The following is an 8346-nucleotide window of genomic DNA, read 5'->3' on the forward strand; positions in this document are numbered from 1 at the left end:
TCGTTAAGAAAAAGACAATCACATTAAGCAGGGAGAAATGAGCAGGTTGTTAATGCTAGCCAAAGGGCTTAAAGAAAGTAACAAGAGCTCTTATATCAGTGGAAATAAGTGCAAGAGAAAATGGACTGTAGCTCTATAAGTAAATTAAATATTGAATTAAATCAAGGACTCAAAAATAGTTGAGGTGAATAGCTTTTAAAAATCTTTCCTTAACAAAAAAAGTCTGAGCAATTAGCTTTTTTATTATACCATCCTCACTTTATATTGATTAAAAAGCAAGTGTGGGAGTACTTGGAAAAACTAAATATGTTCATAACAACTCCAGAAAATATAGACCCTAGGGCACTGAGGTACTACTTATATTATTTTTGAAAAGTCATTGACCATAAGGAAAGCCAGATGATCACGTTTTAGAATTTTAGGAACATTTAGAGATATTGTGGAAATTTTTCAGCTTGTGTTTTCTTATATCAAAAGAGCAAGCTATAGCCTTGTCACTTCTCTCTCCTTCCGAGCTTCTGTACTTTCATTGGAGGAAGAAAAGAAAACATAAGGAAGTAAGACCACAAAATTAAATCCAATTCCTGCTTCTTAATTACTTATTGAAATTTTTCTGTTTCGTGAGCCCTTAGGTGACTATGTGCTACCATCTTAATCTTCATTCTATTGCATAATTGAATACTCCTGATCACACTCTTGAGGTTCAGGTCACAAAAAATATATTGTACCTGATGGATTATTTTTGTTCCCCAGCTGATATTACATACACATTCAGGAACAGATTATCCCCTCCCATGTGAAGAGGCTCAATGCAGAGGAAATGTCCAGAATGAACCCCTTTTGCAGATCTTCTAACATCATTCCATGGGAAGCTAAGGGTTTGCCCTCCCAAGGAAAAAGTGGCAGAGCACATCTCCAAAACCTGGCTGATTGGTGGATGGGCACAGAGATCTTGCTTTGGCCCCCTACTTCCCTGACAGAATAGCTCTTTTGGCGGTACCTGGCAAGAACACTCTATGGGAAATACCATACAGCTTTGGGCTGTTTTATCTTGTTGAGTAATCTGTGTGGTCAGAGGCAGATGATATGCAGGTCACAGGGTCAAGTAACTGTTTCTTCTGGTCTACTCAGCGTACACTACTTCCCATTTATCTCATGCAGACACTAGATCCCTGGACAGCTCTTCACAGGCTCTGGAAGATGAAGTATAAGGGATGACACTAGCTAGATATGACAGAAATGAGGCTGACTATTGTAGAAGCATCTATATAAAAATTAAGAACATTGATGTGTCACCTTGCTATTGTGAGAGACCATGTAACTTGTATTGGGATAGTGGAATGTTTATGATATACCATAATTCAATAGGGGCTTGAATTCAATAGGGGCAGTGGGAAGAACAAACAGGGGAGCAACACAGTGACTCCCCAAATAAGAACATCTATGTACACACAATGGTACAGAGAACATCTAGGTACACATTTGAAAGACAATGGACAAGCTGTTAGCTTCAGAGAGCCTGGTTCCTGTTATTTTGTGAGAGTTGGAGTCACCAGATCAAAGGGTTACACACTATTAAAAAGCGTCTTGATTACTGCAAAGGGGAAGTCAATGGTGAGCAGCTGTCTAGAAAGACAAAAACAAACAGGTGTGTGGAGGAGTTTGAAGGAATTGGAACTTCCCAGGTCCAGAAGCGGCAACATCCCCTGGCTCGACTCCTAGGCGGAGGCATGGCCAGGCAGCTCTGCGTGCTGCCTCTGCCTGTAGGCACCACCCCCGCAGCTCCCATTGGCCAGGGTTCCTGGCCAATGGGAGCTGCGAAGCCAGCATTCTGGGCAGAGACAGCATGCAGAGCTGCCTGGCCACATCTCCACCTAGGAGCTGAGCGAGGGGGATGTCACTGCTTCCGGGGAGCCCCCCAGGTAAGCACCGCCCAGAGTCCACCTCACCCCATCCCATGCCCCAAACCCCCTCCCACACCCAAACTCTGCCAGCCCCGCCACCCAGCACCAGCAGGGGTCCTGGGCTGCACGCCACCATCTGCCCACCCTCCAGCACCAGCAGAGGTCCCAGGTTGCATGCTGCTGCCTGCGCCCCCCGAGCACCAGCAGCATCCCCGGGCAGCACCCCCTCCCCTCCGGATTTAGTCAGGGGTATATGTAGAAGTCATGGACAGGTCATGGGCTGTGAATTTTTGTTTACTGCCCGTGACCCGTCCATGACTTTTACTAAAAATACCCATGACTAAAACATAGCCTTACTGATTACCACTGCCATTGCCCTGGAGAGAACAGAACACCAGGGTCTGAACATACCTCAGACCTGCTGAGGTGATCACAGTTGACATACCGGGGACTGCAACCCAGCACCTAGTCTGAAAGTGAGAGAATTGTTTGATACCATCGCAACAGAAGAGATAGCCCGAGGCCTTAAATATTAGGGGGCACACGCAGGAAGGTCAGAGATACAGTTTAACCAGTAACTGTGATGTCATACCCAGAAGTTACTCTGTGCACTGCAATCAGGTGATGTGGGCCTTGGCTGTTTTAAAACTAAAACTACCTGTACTAGTAAAAACTACTTCTAATTCAGAGCAGATTTAAGTAAAAATGCAGCTAGAAGTGACTTATTTTCCTGTCTTCTCTCCCTAAGATGGGGTTTGATTTATATATGGCAAGGTGTACTGTATACATATTACTGTAGAGGCTGAGATATAAAGCACTTAAAAATCAAGAAAGATAAAGTTAAGGCAAAAGCTGCATCATATTCACTCCATTCCCTTGTGCTTATACCAAGTTTCCTTCATATGGAAAAACTATTTACACAACTCTTTAAAAAAAAAGCCGTCAAACCAATCAACACTATTTGGATAGCAATGTAAACAAGTAGTGGCCAGGAGGAAAACTCAGAATACTTTTGTTTGGTTTAAATAAGCATGCAGAATTTTATCCCCAGTTACCTGAAGCATATCCAGACCTCTTGACTGGAATTCATGAGAACATGGGCTCTCGAAATTTAGAATATTTTCTACTTCTAGTTAGATTACAAATACCTTGAGAAAGGGAGTTCTCATGGTATTTTTACACTTCCAATCCTTGCTAGAAATGGGAGTTGTAGAGGATGTGTAACAATGAAAAATTATTCAATATTTTTAAAGTTATGCCTCAAAGGAACAATTGTTTGTATAGTGTCGGATTTGGCTATAGGTAAGGGTTTCAAACATAGAGACTGCAGGCTAGATCTCACCCACCTGATGTATTCATGTGTCCCTTGTGAGTTATTCAGGTTGTGCAGAATCTCGTCTTTCATTGAAACTATAAAAGTAAGTTTCTAGCCTTGTGGTTGCAAAGAAAACCTTCCAAATGTGAACCTAGCGTAAACCAATACAGTGTTGACTTTTGGAGTCTGTAGACAGTCTAAAATAAAGGCTCAGAGAGGCATGAACTCCTTTGTCCCCTATTCAGCTCATTGGAATCTCTGCTACTTTAATGTCAATATGAACTATTGCATTGCTGATCATATTAGCAGAGGGAATGGAGAAGACGGTGGGAATGAAGTCCGGAGGGATGAGAATTGCTACAGGGAAGGAAATGCAGAGAGGGAAACCAAGACAAACACAAAGACAAAGAAATTGAGAAACCAAGAAACAAGGGCGGAGAAAGGAAGAGAAACAAAAGGTGAAAACAGGAGTGGCCTAAGGGGGGTGGAGTGCACAGTTTCCAACTCAGTGATATTGAATGTGCCAATATAAAGTACTAGGAACAGTGACTAAAAGTTTAGTTTTTATATAAAGGCCTGATTCTACCCTTGATTTCTGTGCAAACCTTCCACTGACATCAGTGGGCATTCTGCTGTGGATGGTGGGGGATTTCTGCCTGGGCCCATAAACCATAATTGAGAGTGGAATTCACTGCTCTTTACCGAATGAGTTTGACACCCCCAATTAAGGCCCACTTAGGGGTTCTATATAGTCCCACACTTAAAGGGCCACCACTCTGTGGTTTGGGGCTCCTTTGTTTTGCTTTTACATTTACTCACTTTTGTGCAAACAAGAGGGGGGAAAATGAGGTGGCTAATGATGGAGCCAAACAATTCAAGATATCGGGGGTAGGCCTGGTCTCAAGTGGTGCTCTCTGACTAGTAGATGAGCTGTGTCATATCACTTATTCCTCCCCTGTCAGGGCCTCCACTACTGCCTGATATCAAAGACGCTGTCCTGTTCACAGTGGTTACAGACAGATATAACTAAAGGATCCATGGGCAGGCCACTGGTGCTAAAGATCCCTTACTTTGGAGTGCAAAGTTGAGCCGAACAGCAGGAGGAAGAAGATCCATCCCTAGACTTCCTTTCTCTCAGGGAGTTGCAGAGTGATAGCCAGAGGCAGATTAGGGGTTTGTGGGGACCTGGGCCAGAGCAAGTGGAGGCCCCTCCCCATCCCTTCAATCTGCAGTCTCCCCTGCCCCCCGGCACTCCTGCCAGGGAAAATGGGGTCGGGGCATGGGGGCTTGTCCCACTCCACCTGCCCGGCGCTCCTCTTGGGGATCGGGGTCGGGGCACGGGGGCTTCCCCCGCTCCCCAGCAGGAGTGCCAGGCAGGTGGGCAGAGTGGGGCAAGCCCCCGCGCCCCAACCCCATTTCCCCTGTAGGAGTGTCCGGCACCTGTTGATGACGTCTGATGAATATTTAAAATCCATCCTATTTAAAGACAAGTTCAGCATTTTATTTCCAGTTTTCTTGTTACTTAGGGAAATTTGCAGGACACCTGGAACTTTATTTCTTAAGAGTTTATCTGCCCCTGCTACTTTTTCCTACTCTATTTATCAGAGATTTAGATTTAGTTACAAATGTTTTGTCCAATAGCTGTCTGTCCTCTAAAATGCAATCTTGACTGCTCTGTTGTCAGACTGGAAAATTCTGAAAGCAAATAGAGAGTGATTTTTTTTTTTAAATCTCAGCAGATTGTTCTTCCAGCTGTAGTCCTGACTCTTTCTTGTCTCCCTTTTTCTGCTGCCTCCAGTTATGAGCCTGAGAGTCTCTTGAAAAGATACAATTTTGAAAAGCACATTTAAAAGCCAGAGGTTAACATGCTTCTTTGTAAGAAGACCACAGTCTGCACATACAACCTTTTAAATGCCATCAAAAAAATGCTCCAGAGTTTGTAAACTTAGCAGAGACCTCAAGCTTGGAAAAAACTCTAAAATTAATGCACCAAAATTTCTAAAAAGATCAGAGGAACTAGTTCTCCTTCTAGACACATAAATAAACCATTTTTGAAGCTTTGAAGTCAACCTGTGTTTGAAATATGACATTTTTAAAAAATTAAGAAACCTTTGCAAAAACTAAACCCTCCAAATATCTAGACTCCTATCTAAAGCACTCCTTGTCCAATTAACACCAGACTTCCAGGTAGTAAAAAATATTTCCCTGACTATATACACAAAATTTTTGGTGGAGTAGCTTGGGGGGGGAAGTAGAGATCAAATATGAAAATCAGAGAACTAGTCACAACTTTAATATGCGGTCAAATCACTGTACGTTGATCAAATATGGGAGTAAGCATTGATTCAAAAATCAGTTTTCATCTGAGGTTTCACTTTGTTGGCATTGAAACAAATCTAATGTTTATTTCTTTCCCTCCATCCACCTTACTCTCCAGCACTAATTCACTGGCTCTCTAAAAAAGCCTCTCGCTTCAAGTTTGTTTATAAAAATGGGACTATTATATCAAATAGGAGGTATATGCCATTATTACAACTAACAAAACTGAGGACAAGCAGGGTATAGTTTATCTCAAATTGATTTAATTTTACATCACTTGAAATATCCTTTTATATTCAGATAATTAAAATCAATTTCCCGGATATCATTTGAGGGAGTTTAACTTCACTCCATTCAATAAGTCAAGATCAGTCATTATTCTAAGTAGCAGCTTTAGTAGACATTTTATTATACTCTGGTGTCTTAGTAGAACAGTTCTTTGATAGTTTTTGTAACAAGTTTCTCATTTTCATTCATTCAATTTAATTTAGACAATTCATTTGCACTGTCTTTATATGAATACTTTACCTAAATGTAGACCATCAAATTCTTCTGTTCCCAAATCTCTGTTTTGATTGTACTGCAAATTTAATTCAATCCTCCTCTCTGGAAAGAATCTACTCTTTTCTGAAATTGATGGAGGAAATATTAACACTAAGTTATCTCATTTTAATGTTTTTTGGCAGATTCCTCCCAAAATTGTAAGGTCTTCTTCCCCTGTTTCCCTTCTTAAAGGATGCACACTAAGGCCCTATCAAGACTAGGAAAATGAGGTGTGTTTCTCAAACATGTTAGAAAACTTTTTATTTAAAATGATTTTAAGCAGCACTCTGCACCAAATGTAGGCAGAAAGTGGTAAGAAAGACAAGCTCTTCGGCTTATACAGAACAAGTCATGCTGTTAAATCCTCACTTCATTTGCATGTGCTTACATTTTATTCCTATTATCGCCCGGGATGCAAGGCAATCATACAATAAAGAGGAAAAGGAGATTATTATTTAGCTTGAGTCAGTTCAAAATGAGTAGTGGACACTTTAAATCACTCCATGTCTACATAGACTGTGTATCCAAAAACAAAAGCAGGAGGCTAGGTTTTGGGGTTTTTTTCTTAAAAAGTCCTTTGAGACCATGTATACTATCCATGTCTAACAAAAATTCAATAAACAGTCATAAAGATCATTGCTAAAATGCACACAAATATTGTAGCATATAACAATGCAAGAAGACTGTAGGAAGAAAAAGCATGTTCCATAACTCTCAGCACTTTACAAACTGATGAAGGATGGTATGATTCTGTATAGAAAGAAAGATGACCAGATGTACCCTGAGGTATCCCCACTGTTGCACAATTGTGATAAATCTTGTGCAAAGTATCTCATGTAAGCCAGGTATAATTGGAAAAGTTATAGTCTGCTAAGTATGATTATCCTGTTTATATGCATGTATCATTGTATATGAAGTTATGAAACTTTTCTATATGTTTGTATCTCAACCCTGCTGTGTTTCTGGGTGACACTCCCAAGACAGATTTACATCAAGGCTAGCCAGCCTGCTTGATGGCCCATTAAGGACAATCAGCTCTTCCAGGGACCCCTCCCAAGGTCTCTTCAGGCAGCAGGTAGGCAATGAATGCTTCATGACTCAGCAAGGCGTGTGACCCAGGACTCCATGTTTGTGCCAGTAACTTTCTGTGTACCTGGACTAAGAGCTATACATTGCAGACTGTGACATCATTCTTGTTCTTCATTCCTGTGCCACATCTCTGGACAATGATTTCTAGCAAAGGGAAGCTTTGAACAAAGGACCGGTGACCCCTAATGTTTTGGGTGATCCAGAGAAACTTACTGCAAACTAGCAGAATTACTGTCACTGCAATTATCTTGACCTACAGATTCTGAAATCAATTGTGATGCATGTGATCCCTTTAACCAATTAATAACTTTCTTCTTTTTTTATTAATAAACCTTTAGTTTGGTTTACTATAGGAATTGGCTACCAGTGTGATTTTGGGGTAAGATCTGAACTACACAGTGACCTGGGGTGTGTGACTGGTTCTTTGGAACTGGATAAACCTTATATACTATGCTTTTGGTATTAATAACCTTACATCAAGAAAGTCCAGTTATCTGGGTGGTGATAGAGGCTGGATTGCCTATAGGGGACTATTGACTCCTTGTTAACTAGTATAGTGATACAGAGGCTCACTTTTGTTACTGGCTTGGTGACTTCTAATGACAGAATAAACCACCAGTTTGGGATATGTCTTCCTTGTTTTCTGCACTTTGTCCTGAATTTGGCATTTTCAGCTGTGACCCCAAACCAGGCACAGTGACAGATGGTATGTAAAGATTCCTGTAAAGTTAAATAGAAGTTTCCAAAGCTAAAGGTGGCAACCACAGCATCATAATGAGTTGGCTCAGGAAGGAGTAGCTTGAACCAAGACAGAGCTTAGTCCAGGGGTCGGCAACCTTTGGCACACGGCCCATCAGGGTAATCTGCTGGCGGGCTGTGAGACATTTTGTTTAGATTGACCATCTGCAGGCACAGCCCCCCGCAGCTCCCAGTGGCCACAGTTCACCGTTCCCGGCCAAAGGGAGCTGCGGGAAGTGGCGGCCAGCAAATCCCTGCAGCCCACACCGCTTCCTGCAGCTCCCATCGGCCGGGAATGGCGAACTGCAGCCACTGGGAGCTGCACGGGGGCCATGCCTTCAGATGGTCAACGTAAACACAATGTCTCAGGGCTGGCCAACAGATTACCCTGATGGGTCGCATGCCAAAGGTTGCCGACCCTTGGACTAGTCCTACAAA

The sequence above is a fragment of the Chelonia mydas genome, chromosome 2 (genome assembly GCF_015237465.2).
Source record: "Chelonia mydas isolate rCheMyd1 chromosome 2, rCheMyd1.pri.v2, whole genome shotgun sequence".
In the NCBI taxonomy this organism is placed as follows: Eukaryota; Metazoa; Chordata; order Testudines; family Cheloniidae; genus Chelonia; species Chelonia mydas.